Source organism: Oncorhynchus gorbuscha, linkage group LG16 (assembly GCF_021184085.1).
Source record: "Oncorhynchus gorbuscha isolate QuinsamMale2020 ecotype Even-year linkage group LG16, OgorEven_v1.0, whole genome shotgun sequence".
NCBI lineage: Eukaryota > Metazoa > Chordata > Actinopteri > Salmoniformes > Salmonidae > Oncorhynchus > Oncorhynchus gorbuscha.
Genome location: NC_060188.1, coordinates 48,862,045 through 48,876,619, shown reverse-complemented (window position 1 = coordinate 48,876,619; position 14,575 = coordinate 48,862,045). Strand labels below are relative to the sequence as shown.

The 14,575-nt window shown below is 43.2% G+C and overlaps 1 pseudogene; it reads right to left on the bottom strand.

Annotated features, from left to right (window-relative positions):
* Positions 1-14,575, bottom strand: part of LOC124000480 — a 92,776-nt pseudogene that overhangs the window by 3,518 nt on the left and 74,683 nt on the right.

Below are 14,575 nucleotides of genomic sequence, written 5' to 3'. Positions count from 1 at the left end.
GTGTGTGTGTGTGTGTGTGTGTGTGTGTGTGTGTGTGTGTGTGTGTGTGTGTGTGTGTGTGTGTGTGTGTGTGTGTGTGTGTGTGTGTGTGTGTGTGTGTGTGTGTGTGTGTGTGTGTGTGTGTGTGTGTGTGTGCATGTGTGCTGAAGTAACGAGAATCAGAGCAGGTGGTCAGACCAGTTCAATGTTCAGCAGTCTGATGACTTGTAGATAGAAACTGTCTCGGAGCCTGTTGGTATCAGACTTCATGCTCCGATACCGGTGTGTGTAGGCTTCTTGATGATGTTGCGGGCTTTCCTCATGCACAGTTTTGAGTAGATGTTCTGGATGGGTGAGAGCATTGTCCCAGTGATGTACTGGGCCATCTTCACCACCCGCTGGAGGGTCTTGCAATCCTGGCACCACAATGCAAGTTCACCTACCTCCTCCGTATAGGCTGACTCGTCATTGTTGATTATCAGGCCTACAACCATGGTGTCGTCAGCAAATTTGATGCAGTTGTGGGGGAACAGGGAGTACAGCAGAGGGCTGAAGACACACCCCTGGGGGGTCCCTGTGTTAAGAGTCAGTGTGGAGGTGTTGCCAATCCTCACAGCCAGTGGTCTGCCCGTCAGGAAGTCCAGGATCCAGTTGCAGAGAGTGGTGTCCAGACCAGGGCTCTGAGCAAGGTGTCGAGCTTGGAGGGAACAATAGTGCTGAATGCTGAACTGTAGTCAATGAACAGCATTTTCACATAAGTGTTCCTCTTGTCCAGATGGGTTATTGGTCATGTGAATAAGGATGGAAATGGCATCTTCTGTGGATCTGTTAGAGCAGTAGGCAAATAGGCAAATTGGAGTGTGTCCAGTGTGCCTGGCATGCTGTCCTTGATGTGGGTCATGGCCAGCCTATGGAAGCACTATTTGATGACGGGGCGATATTAATTTTGGTATGTCACCTTGTTTTTCTTGGACACTGGGACGATGGTGGTCTCCTTGAAGCAGGTGGGGACTACAGCCTGGGACAGGGACAGGTTGAAGATGTCCAAGAAGAAGCCCGCCAGCTGGTCAGCAGACACTCTGAGGACGAGGCCAGGAATGCCATCTGGGCTGCCAGCTTCATGACTATTCACTGTTTTGAGAGTTCCTCACGTCAGCCTCGGAGAGCGAAAGCACCTGGTCCGGAGCAGCGAGAGTCTTCCCCGATGGCTCGGTATTGTCTACCTCCAAACGAGCATAGAATGTATTAAGCTCGTCTGGGAGCTATAAATAGTGCCAGAAGTTTGCAAATGTTTGCCACTAGTGGTGAATCTGCCGCAATAATAATACATATTGCCACTAGTGGCAAACAGTTCGCCAAACCCCAGAAAAAAAATCTGTTTTTTTTCTCTCACTACTTTCATTTATCTGCATGTCCAGCCCTTATATTTTGCCTCACAGTTAAGTGTTTTACCATTTTCTTTTCAGGACAACCAGGGCTAAAAACAGAACACAAAAAGATAAGGTCCACCAAGCAAACATCTGATAAAAAATAATTCAGTATGTACAGATATTGTTTGCTCAGTGGGAAATGAATATCCAATTAGTTAGTGACAACCGTGTAGTTTGTGACAGAAACAATGTGAGCTTATTAGAGTATTATAGACACTATGTCCTGGGATTTCCTGCGATCTTCTATGTAGAAGAACTCCTTACCTTCTATCTACTCATGTGTGGCTTATGAGCATCACAGAGCAAAACAGCATTACATGTTTGTGAGAGTCTCAGCTTTTCATAGATGAGCTCAAACCATTCAGACGTTTTTGTGAGAAGAACTGGCTTAGAACCCCTTCAGGTTCCACCCTCACAAACACCACTCTAGCTCAGGCACACAATGTTTAAAACGTGTTAGAAGACCAAAATCGCGGTGACGAGTCAACATCCCTGTGGTGTTCACATTTCTCTTGTGTAAATGTCGTAACTACATAAAAATATTTTAAAAAATATTTATTTAGCATTCTGATGATTTCATGTTGTATTGGATTTATTTTGATCTGTTAAGAAATTGAATACATGTTGTTTAGTGTATTTTCAAAATGTTTAGTTTAGTTTTCTCTGTGAGAAGCAAGTTAATTTTAAATGATGTGATTTGGTTTATGTAGATAAGACATTTCAATGTTTTTAATACATAAACTAACCAAAAACATGATCTAATTTCCATAATCAGTAGAATGTATCCTAGAATTGTTTGCCAGAAGTTCACAAGTCACCGCATATTTGCCGTAATAGTTTGCCACAAAACTAATTTGCATGTGGAAATTTGAGCTTGCTGCATATTTGCGGCAAATTGGACAAATATTTGCCACAACTGTTTGCCAGAAGCGGTAAGGGTATTCACAAAGAATGGGATCTACATTCAGGGTCCCCCTCTTATTCTTTATGACCTAAAATGCAAAACTGATCCTAGATCAGCACTTGTATAGTTTTTCTCGGTCAGGTCACGCGGTCCAGATAAACTAGTCCTATCGGAATTCTGATTTTACAACTCACCCGTTTCCAGACCTCAGGCGAGAGGTGTCTAATCTGGTCCTGAGGGATCAGCTCCTTCAGCATCTTGGGAACGTTGGGAAACTGGGATTTGTCTTCCTCGAACTTCACCCTGTAGATCAGAGCTCCCAGCTGGAAAACCTCTTCTCGGGAACACTTGTGGTAACCACGGAGATATTTGGGAAGCTCCTGAAGAGAGAGCAGTGAGTAGGGTCAATACACTTAAACAAATATGCAGACAATCAAGAATGTTCTCATGCACTGTGGTGTAAAGTACTTATGTAAACATATTTTAAAGTACTAAGTCGTTTTTTAGGGGTATTTGTACTCTGATCTGGCAGACTCACTAAACACAAAAGCTTCTTATGTAAATTCTGTCTGAGTGTTGGACTGTGCCCGTGGCTATCCGTAAATAAAAAATAAAAATGTTGCGGTCTGGTTGAAGGAATTTTACTTTTGATACTTAAAGGTGTTTTATGTCACACGATCTGTGACGACTTCAAGCATTAATTCATGAATTATGGACAAGTCATGAACTGCAGTGCCTTGCAAAAGTATTCATCCCCCTTGGCGTTTTTCCTATTTTGTTGCATTACAACCTGTAATTTAAAATTATATTTATTTGGATTTCATGTAGTGGATAAACACAAAATAGTCCAAATTCGTGAAGTGAAATTTAAAAAATAACTTATTTTAAAAAATGTAAAAAGGAAAAGTGATGCGAGCATATGTATTCACCCCTTTGCCCCTAAATAAGATATGGTGCAACCAATTGCCTTCAGAAGTCACATAATTAGTTAAATAAAGTCCACCTGTGTGCAATCTAAGTGTCACATGATCTCAGTATATATATATACAAACACCTGTTCTGAAAGGCACCAGAGTCTGCAACACCACTAAGCAAGGGGCATCACCAAGCAAGGGGCACCATGAAGACCAAGGAGCTCTCCAAACAGGTCAGGTACAAAGTTGTGGAGAAGTATAGACCAGGGTTGGGTTATAGAAAAAATATCCAAAACTTTAAACATCCCACCACAGAGCACCATTAAATACATTATTATAAAATGGAAAGAATATGGCACCACAACAAACCTGCCAAGAGAAGGCCACCCACCAAAACTCACGGACCAAGCAAAGAGGGCATTAACCAGAGAGGCAACAAAAAGACCAAAGATAACACTGAAGGAGCGGCAAGGCTCCACAGCTGAGATTGGAGTATCTGTCCATAGGACCAATTTAAGCCGAACACTCCACAGAGCTGGTCTTTACGGAAGAGTGACCAGAAAAAAAGCCTTTGCTTAAAGAAAAAAATTAGCAAACACGTTTGGTGTTCGCCAAAAGGCACGTGGGAGTCTCCCCAAACATATGGAAGAAGGTACTCTGGTCAGATGAGACTAAAATTGAGAATTTTGGCCATCAAGGAAAGCGCTATGTCTGGCGCAAACCCAAAACCTCTCATCACCCTAAGAACACCATCCCCACAGTGAAGCATGGTGGTGGCGGCAGCATAATGCTGTGGGGATGTTATTACATCGGCAGGGACTGGGAAACTGGACAGAATTGAAGGAATGATGGATGGCGCTAAATACAGGGACATTCTTGAGGTAAACCTGTTTCAGTCTCCCAGAGATTTGAGACTGGGATGGAGGTTCACCTTCCAGCAGGACAACAGCCCTAAGCATACTGCTGAAGCAACACTTGAGCGGTTTAAGGGGAAACATTTAAATGTCTTGGAATGGCCATTTAAATGTCTTGGAAAGCCCAGACCTCATTCCAATTGAGAATCTGTGGTATGACTTAAAGAATGCTGTACACCAGCGGAACCCATCCAACTCGAAGGAGCTGGAGCGGTTTTGCCTTGAAGAACGGGCAAAATCCCAGTGACAAACCCCATGAGACTTGCAGCTGTAATTGCTGCAAAAGGTGGCTCTACAAAGTATTGACATAGGGAGGGGTGAATAGATATGCACGCTCAAGTTTTCAGTTTTTTTGTTGTATTTATCTTCAAAGTGGCATGTTGTGGAAAACAAATGATACAACCCCCCACCAAAAAAATGTTATTTTTTAAATTCCAGGTTGTAAGGCAACAAAATAGAAATAATGCCAAGTGGGGTGAATACTTTCGCAAGCCACTGTAGGGAGTAAAACATGTTTTGATTCAAGTCATGTATTATCTTGAATGTAGGCTACCTGTTCTGCATGTGTTCATATTGTGTAGAACTACCTTGGCTGAGAGGGTATGCTATTGGCAGTGGTGTAGAGGCCTAGTGGAAAGTAAATGCAAATAAACGCTGTTCACAGACTTTTTTTATTTTATTCATTGAAATGAAATGGGAGCGTAACTTTTTTTTTACTGTGACCGCCAATCAGAGTTTACCCACCTTTTTATTTTACTACTAGGCCTACATCACATACATCCACATACATACATCCACATACATACATCACTGGCCTATTTGAAGATCATGGCAATACACATAGCCTAGTCTAGTAAGTTGACCGTGTGTGGAAGGGTGACCATCCCACTTTTCCTGGCACAGTTTCAGTCCCATTTCAAGTGTTCCGACTTTCCATGCTTCAAAAAAGGTAAATTTGTCAGCAAGACCATCAATCTAGGCCTAATCATTGGCAATCCCTGAATGTCATTAGGCACACTATCTGGTGTTTTGTATCAGATGTATATTTCCATTCAGCAAATGGCACAAGTATACATGCAGTTTGGATGCTGGAATTATTTTGGAGTGGATAAACAACTTTTTGAAGTGATTTGTTTGACAATCAGATTAAAATGTCCTGACAGTTTGTGTTCATGCCACAATAAAAGATTATTTATTTATTTTAACCATTTAAATGACCACACACACACACACACACACACACACACACACACACACACACACACACACACACACACACACACACACACACACACACACACACACACACACACACACACACACACACACACACACACACACACACACACACACACACACCTGGTAGTAGTGAAAGATGGAGTCGGCCATGGAGTCTTTCCCTGGCATGGTATTGGTCCACAGTTTCTTCATGAAGAACACCTGATAGCTCAGTGAAGGCACTATACCTACAGATGGACGAGAGAGATTCAGGACATACTTCTCATTTAAATACATCTACATAAATGGCAAGTTCCCAAACCCAGAAAGGAGAGCAGCACACTCTAGGAGCTCAGATGCAAAAATGTCATTTCCAACGTACCAGGGTATGATGAAGACAGCTTGACTGTTGAAACGTTGGACATGACATTTTTGCATCTGAGCTCCTAGTGTGCGGCTCTCCTTTCTTTCCAAGTTTTCTACTCCGCTAGCCAGCACCTCGCCTAAATAGGTGAAATGTTTATGTGGCCCAACCCTGAAGGCCGCATCCTTAGGATTAATAGGATGGTTGACTTTCTGTCTTTCTTTCTTGTGGACCAAGCAAATGTCAGATGCCTACAGGAAAGTTGAAAGGAAACTTCTTTGAGGCTTTAGAGAACTCATATTTTGATCAGAGTGATACAGATCTAAGATTAAATGTGGTTGTTTCTCTGAGAAAATACCCCAAATATCTTGTTGTTACTGAATAAAGCACATGTTTGTCTTGGAGATTTAAAGGTGATAAAGAACAGATCTAATCATGGATAAAAAAATGTTTACCTTTACTTAACTAGGCAAGTCAGTTAAGAACAAATTCTTATTTTCAAGGAACAGTGGGTTAACTGTCTTTTTCAGGGGCAGAACAACAGATTTGTACCTTGTCATCTAGGGGATTTGAACTTGCAGCCTTTCGGTTACTAGTCCAACACTAACACTCTAACCACTAGGCTACGCTCTAACCACTAGGCTACGCTCTAACCACTAGGCTACGCTCTAACCACTAGGCTACGCTCTAACCACTAGGCTACGCTCTAACCACTAGGCTAACACTAACCACTAGGCTACGCTCTAACCACTAGGCTACGCTCTAACCACTAGGCTAACACTAACCACTAGGCTAACACTAACCACTAGGCTAACACTCTAACCACTAGGCTACGCTCTAACCACTAGGCTACGCTCTAACCACTAGGCTACGCTCTAACCACTAGGCTACGCTCTAACCACTAGGCTAACACTCTAACCACTAGGCTACGCTCTAACCACTAGGCTACGCTCTAACCACTAGGCTACGCTCTAACCACTAGGCTACGCTCTAACCACTAGGCTAACACTCTAACCACTAGGCTACGCTCTAACCACTAGGCTACGCTCTAACCACTAGGCTATGCTCTAACCACTAGGCTATGCTGCTATGGGTAACCTTTCTACTGAATCTAGGGCCCTCTACAGTCATGACATGTCTTTACCGTCCTTTGCGGGTCTAGCTTTTTTGATCCAGTCGGTCAGATGCCTTACAAAGTCAAAGAAGAAATCCCCCTCAGGCACACTGATAACCTGGAAACAACCAGCAAAGGTCAAAGGTCAAACATAAATATTGATACAGTTTATCTAGAATTTGAATCACCCTCACATTCGGACAGTAGTGAAATCTTACAAAAATAAAATTGGTGTAAACTCCTAGTGGAGGTAAAGAGAGATATAGAATCTTTCAAAACAGCCCTGTTTTGAATGTTTAAGATCTGTGACTCATACTGTAATATACTCTATATAATTTGGATAAATATTATGAAATTATATATATTATTTGGGTGTATTTTTGTATGTTATAAGAACACAGTCTTGTACTGATCCAGAGGGCAAACTTTTGCATGGGTCATAATGACGTAATTTTCTGGTTGTAAAGTTGTTTTCTAGTTGTGGAAACATCGGATTAAAACCAGACATGAGTCTTTTTTTCATGAAGTCATCAAGAAGTCAGGGAAAGATGTCATATGTTGGTTGTTATCCGGTCATATAAACAGATTACAACCAGTTAAATACGTCATGTTTAAAAAACATAATTTTACAACCAGTATACAACCTGACCACAAAGTTTAAAAAAAACACGTCCTAATGACGTCATTGCAACCAGTTTGTCTTGCTGGTGAGGCTTATCAAATGGAGGAGAGGCGCATCCAGCATCACTGTAAAAAAAAAGTCACAGTACCTATTCTGCTGTTTTTACCTGCAATGATGTCCGAGGGAGAAAAAAACCCATTGTCCTTTGTTTGGAGTAGTTTCTTTGTTGTTGTAATATCACAAATGGACGTGGCAGTTTCACCACTGTGGATTTCAGATGTAATATCGGTCATATACTAGTAGTGTACCTTGTCAGTGATCTTGACAAACAGGCTGAAGCCCTCAGAAGACTTGAGGAGCAGTCTGCCTGAGATGTTCAGAGAGAACTCTTTGGCCTTGGTGCTCGACTCCACTCCTGTAAAATATATGCCTTTAGAAAGCCTGTAAAATTCTACGTATGGGTGGTCCCGGGAATCGCCCACTACCCTGGCGTTACAAGCGCCATGCTCTACCAACTGAGCTATAGAAGGACCAAAAAAGCTACCTTTACACTATTTGCAATAAAATTGCCCACACAATACGTTCCAGGTTAGAATAAGTCAGCATGTGTGCTGTATTTGTCTCTGTTACCCAGCAAACACACAACATTGTCTCAATGTTGACTTCATGTTTTGGGCTTCATTGTGCCATTGCGACTTTGTAACAACATTGATGAGGTTGACCTCTCACCTCATCTGTGTTATCGGGGAAGAACACTTTGAAAGATCTGCGTGGTCTTGTGCTGGATGGCCTCCACCTCCACCAGGTGAGGCGGGTACTTCCTGGATCCATTACTGTATTGGTAAGGAGAGAGCATTATGGGTACAGTGCAGTATGGGTACTGTAGTACATCATGCTACAATTACTGCTGGACTGTTAGTTCACCCAGAGGAAGACAATAGAAAGACAAAGGAAGGAATATGAGTAAGATGGCATGGATCTTGAGTGGCTCTCGAGTTAAGAGCCGAATCCTTACTTGAGATCCACACACATAACTCAAATGTTTTTGTAAATCTTGCATGGATCTCAAATTAGGATTTGTCCCTTGTCCCAGTCTTTTTCTCCTCTGTTTACATAGCTGAGAAACTCAATTAAATACAATTATACTTTTGCAAAAATGGTTGAACATGTAATGTGTGTATATGTCAAAACACTTAAAGTAAATATACTTTACAAGCGGGTAAGATATACCGTAAGGCCTTCTGGAGTCTCTGCATGCAGTCGGGGGCGAGGTGGTGGTGCTTCTTAGCCTGGAGGAACTTCTGGACGTGGGGTAGCAGAATGTTACTGGGGGGGAACAGACCTGTACAAAGCCACAGCAGCTCCCAGCCCTTCTCCTCACTGTACCTGCACACCCACACACACACACACAGACAGGCAGACAAACACATGCAGGCAGGCAGACAAACACATGCAGGCAGGCAGACACGCCACAGCCACATATGCACCATGGTCAATACCCATATGACCACAACATCCCTGAGAGAGTACATGTGTGTGTAGACTGCACAGTCAGACATACTTGATGTGGTTCTCTGTGATCTGTTTGAGGATCTGACAGTAGATCTCGTCTTTGAGTGGCTCTGCCTTCAGCGCTCCTTCAAAGATCTGGTCGGTCAGCTCGTGGACCGAACGCGCTCGCTTGGACGGGTAGTCACCCATATACTTCATCAGGGGTGCAGGGGAGCGGTCAAGGACCATGACAAAACATTGACCACAAGACCACACACGAAAAACACAGACATAAAACCATGATGCATTACTACATAATGTACAGTGCCTTCGGAAAGTATTCAGACACCTTGACTTTTTCATCAGTTTGTTAAGTTACAGCTTTATTTTCAAATGGATTCAATTGTTTTTTCCTCATCAATCTACACACAATAGCTCATAATAAAAAAACTGAAATATCATATTTACATAAGTATTCAGACCCTTTCCTCAGTACTTTGTTGAAGCACCTTTGGCGGTGATTACAGCATCAAGTCTTCTTGGGTATGACGCTACAAGCTTGGCACACCTATATTTGAGAAGTTTCTCCTTGGCTGTGTGCTTTGGGTCGTTGTCCTGTTGGAAGGTGAACCTTCGCCCCAGTCTGATGTCCTGAGTGCTCTGGAGCAGGTTTTCATCAAGGATCTCTCTGTACTTTGCTCTGTTCATCTGTGCCTCGCTCTGTCAGAGTGACCATCGGGTTCTCTGTCACCTCCCTGACCAAGGCCCTTCTCCCCCGATTGCTTAGTTTGGCCGGGTGGGCAGCTCTAGTCTTGGTGGTTCCAAACTTCTTCCATTTAACAATGATTTGCTACCTTTCCCCATAGCTGTGCCTCGACACAAATCCTGTCTCAGAGCTCTATAGACAATTCCATCGACGTCAAGGCTCGGTTTTTCTCTGACACGCACTGTCAACTGTGGGACCTTGTATAAACAGGTGTGTGCCTTTCCAAATCATGTCCAATCAATTAAATTCACCACAGATGGACTCTGTATAGAAACATCTCAAGGATGATCAATGGAAACATGATGCACCTGAGCTCAATTTTGAGTCTCGTGGCAAAGTGTCTGAATACTTATGTAAATAAGGTATCTCTGTTTTAAAATGTCAAAACACCTGTTTTTGCTTTGTCATTATGGAGTATTTTGTATAGATTGCTGAGGATTTTTATTTATTTAATCAATTTTAGAATAAGGATGTAACGTAAAGAAATGTGGAAAATTTAAGGGGTCGGAATACTTTCCGAAGTCACTGTACATTATTTGACCTTTTATTTAACTAGGCAGGTCTGTTAAGAACAAATTCTTATTTTCAATGACGGCCTAGGAACAGTGGGTTAACTGGTCTAGGAACAGTGGGTTAACTGCCTTGTTCAGGGGCAGAACGACAGATTTCTTTTACCTTATCAGCTCGGGATTCGATCTTGCAACCTTTCGGTTACTAGTCCAACGCTCTAACCACTAGGCTACCTGCTACCATGACCTGTTGAGGTTTGCATCACATTTAAAGGGATAGTTCACCCAAATTACAGATTGGTTTCATTACCCAGTAGGCAGTCTATGGGCAAGGTTAGATAGCTGGCCATTGTCTCCAAATGCTAACGGTTTAGCATTCAAAAATCAATGCACGTCAATATGTTAAACGAAATCTAACCCCTCTTCAAAGGGTGAGACACTCTAAACCCAAACTGCTATAGACCTATATCCATCCTGCCATGCCTTTCTAAAATATTCAAAAGCCAAGTTAACAAACAGATCACCGACCATTTCGAATCCCACCGTACCTTCTCCACTATGCAATCTGGTTTCCGAGCTGGTCATGGCTGCACCTCAGCCATGCTCAAAGTCCTAAACGATATCATAACCACCATCGATAAAAGACAGTACTGTGGAGCCGTCATCATCGACCTGGCCAAAGCTTTCGACTGTGTCAATCACCGCAATCTCATCGACAGACTCAAATGACTGCTTCGCCTGGTTCACCAACTACTTCTCAGAAAGAGTTCAGTGTGTCAAATCGGAGGGCCTGTTATCCGGACCTCTGGCAGTCTCTATGGGTGTGCCACAGGGTTCAATTCTTGGGCTGACTCTTTTCTCTGTATATATCAATGATGTCGCTCTTGCTGCTGGTGATTCTCTGATCCACCTCTACGCAGACGACACCATTCTGTATACATCTGGCCCTTCTTTGGACACTGTTATCAAACCTCCAAACGGGCGTCAATGCCATACAACACTCCTTCCGTGGCCTCTAACTGCTTTTAAATGCTAGTAAAACTAAAGGCATGCTCTTCATCACTACTCTTGACGGTTCTGACCTAGAATATGTGGACAACTACAAATACCTAGGTGTCTGGTTAGACTGTAAACTCTCCTTCCAGATTAACATTAAGCATCTCCAATCCAAAATTAAATCTAGAATTGGTTACCTATTTCGCAACAAAGCCTCCTTCACTCATGTTGCCAACATACCCTCGTAAAACTGACTATCCTACCCTCTAAAACTGACTATCCTACCGATCCTTGACTTCGGCGAGTAGTCTATCATAATGCCATCCGTTTTGTCACCAAAGCCCCATATACTACCCACCACTGCAACCTGTATGCTCTCGTTGACTGGCCCTCACTACATATTCGTCGCCAAACCCACTGGCTTCAAGTCATCTATAAGTCTTTGCTCGATAAAGCGTTGCCTTATCTCAGCTCACTGGTCACCATAGCAACACCCACCCGTAGCACGGGCTCCTGCAGGTATATTTCACAGGTCATCCCCAAATCCAACACCTCCTTTGGCCGCCTTTCCTTCCAGTTCTCTGCTGCCAATGACTGGAACGAAAAGCAAAAATGACTGAAGCTGGAGTCTTATATCTCCCTCTCCAACTTTAAGCATCAGCTGTCAGAGCAGCTTACTGATTGATCACTGTACCTGTACACAGCCAATCTGTAAATAGCACACCCAACTACCTCATCCCCATATTGTTGTTTATCCTCTTGCTCTTTTGGACCCCAGTATCTCTACTTGCACATCTATCATTCCAGTATTAATGCTAAATTGTAATTATTTTGCCTCTATAGCCTATTTATTTCCTTACTTCCCTAATCTTCTACATTTGCACACACAGTACATAGATATCTCTACTGTGTTATTGACTGTACGTTTGTTTATGTTTAACTCTGTGTTGTTGTTTTTGTCGCACATCTTTGCTTTATCTTGGCCAGGTCACAGTTGTAAATGAGAACATATTCTCAACTGGCCTACCTGGTTAAATAAAGGTGAAATAAAAATAAAATAAACATGTATTTAAAATTGATTGTGTAGCTCAATAAAGTTACTTTAAGATGATTTGGGTATGAAGTATAAAAAAGTATTCGATACACAATGGCTGAAAGGCAGCAAGGATATCAACAAAGGCCAGTTGAGCCTCCTGGGAGAGCTCTTCCTGGGCCAGCACCTTCTTCAGCAGAGGCTGTTTGAGGGGCTCCCTGGTGCAACACCACAGACGCTCCTTCCCCCGGCCCTTAGTGATCATCACCCTGCTCAGAGTGCTCTTAGGGGGGGGTCTAGAGGGGGGGAGGAGAAGAGTGAGTGTGTAAGAGGTGAGTGAGTGTGCGTGAGTGTGCGTGTGCGTGTGCATGTGAGTGTGGCTACCTGAAGTAGTCGTAGGAGAACTCCTCTAGGGTGTAAGGCTTGACCTTGTCCTCACTCTCAGCCAGGGCCGTCTGGGACAGGTTGATGGACTCTCTTCTCTGGTCTGGAGTCATAGTTACCAGAGCCTAGCAAAGAGAGAGAGGGCGGAGAGAGATGCAGAGGGAAGGGAGCAAACGAGAGAGGAAGAATGAGATGGAGAAAAAAGGGACGAGAGATGGAGAGGAGAGGGAGCAGAAGAAAGAGAAAGAGAGATGGAGAGGGAAGGGAGCAGAAGAAAGAGAAAGAGAGATGGAGAGGGAAGGGAGCAGAGAGGAAAAGAGAGAGAAAGAGAGATGGAGAGGAGAGGGAGCAGAAGAAAGAGAAAGAGAGATGGAGAGGGAAGGGAGCAGAGAGGAAAAGAGAGAGAAAGAGAGATGGAGAGGAGAGGGAGCAGAAGAAAGAGAAAGAGAGATGGAGAGGGAAGGGAGCAAAGAGGAAAAGAGAGAGAAAGAAAAACTTCAGTAAAAGAGAAACTACAGAATAGGAGCTGTAAAGGTCATATGGAGCTTGGCAATTCCTGAGGTCATAATCACCACAACGTCATATTGCGGTATAAATCCCCCAAGTTTCCATAGATTTCCAAAATGACCCATGAGTACAGTTTTTAGAAGTTCCTGGAACTTTGGAAAATGACAGGGAATTTTGCAACCCTAGTCATGAGGTCACTCACCACGATGTCATACTGCGGCCGGGTGACGGTGGGAAGGACGTAGACGCAGTCGGCCGGAAAGTCCCCCTGCTGCTTGGTCCTGTCGTTGACCCCGTGAGCCCACCCTGAGGTCATGACCTGCTCCCCACAGTGCTCGTCCAATAGGATCAGGTCGCCCTTGGAAAAACTGAGGAAGGTGGAGTCCTCGCCGCCTGCTAAGGGAACACAGCATTCAATACAATGGAAATTCCATTCAAATAACTTTATTGTCCCCTGAGAGGGAAAATCATATGTGGTGGTGCTGAAAAACATGCCTCTGTACAAGAAAACACCAATAAAACCAGTCATTTACCATACTTTCCCTTGTTTGCTTTGAAAATCATGACCTGTTCTTCAAAAGTGTTTCCAATGTTGATCAATGTGCATTACCCCTGGGTAATAAACCTAATAAGTAAATAATGTACAGGCAAATAACGTCTCCTTTGATAGTAGGTTACTTACCGGGGTTGGGGCAGTCCAGCAGCGCCACCACAAACTTTGACCTCTTCCTGAGGCCTTCCAAAAAGGTCACAATAAGCTCACAGATGTCCTCTGCATTGTTTGAGGTGAACGTGTACTCGTCTCCTTTGATGATGGCCAGCGAGAAGCTCTGGGCCTGGAGCTTACCTCCTCTGTCAAGGGAAATTATTCTTACAATATCAAAACAATGATACAGAGTATAATATTGTTGTACTTATATTTTATATGGGTCTAAACATGTGAAAATACTATTTTTCCATATTTTAGTTGTATAAAATCACAAGCTTTCTATATTACAACTGAAAAAAATACATATTTCTTATCATTACAAATATTACTGCGAGCATGCACTGACCTACTAGCAAGTGTCTTCACTGACATTTTCAACCTGTTCCTGACTGAGTCTGTAATAGCAACATGTTTCAAGCAGACCACCATAGTGCCTCTGCCCAAGAACACCAAGGTAACCTGCCTAAATGACTACCGCCCCGTAGCACTCACGCCTGTAGCCATGAAGCGCTTTGAATGGCTGGTCATGGCTCACATCAACACCATCATCCCAGAAACCCTAGACCAACTCCAATTTGCATACCGCCCCAACAGATCCACAGATGATGCAGTCCACACTGCACTTTCCCACCTGGACAAAAGTAACACCTATGTGAGAATGCTATTCATTGACTACAGCTCAGCGTTCAACACCATAGTGCCCTCAAAGCTCATCACTAAG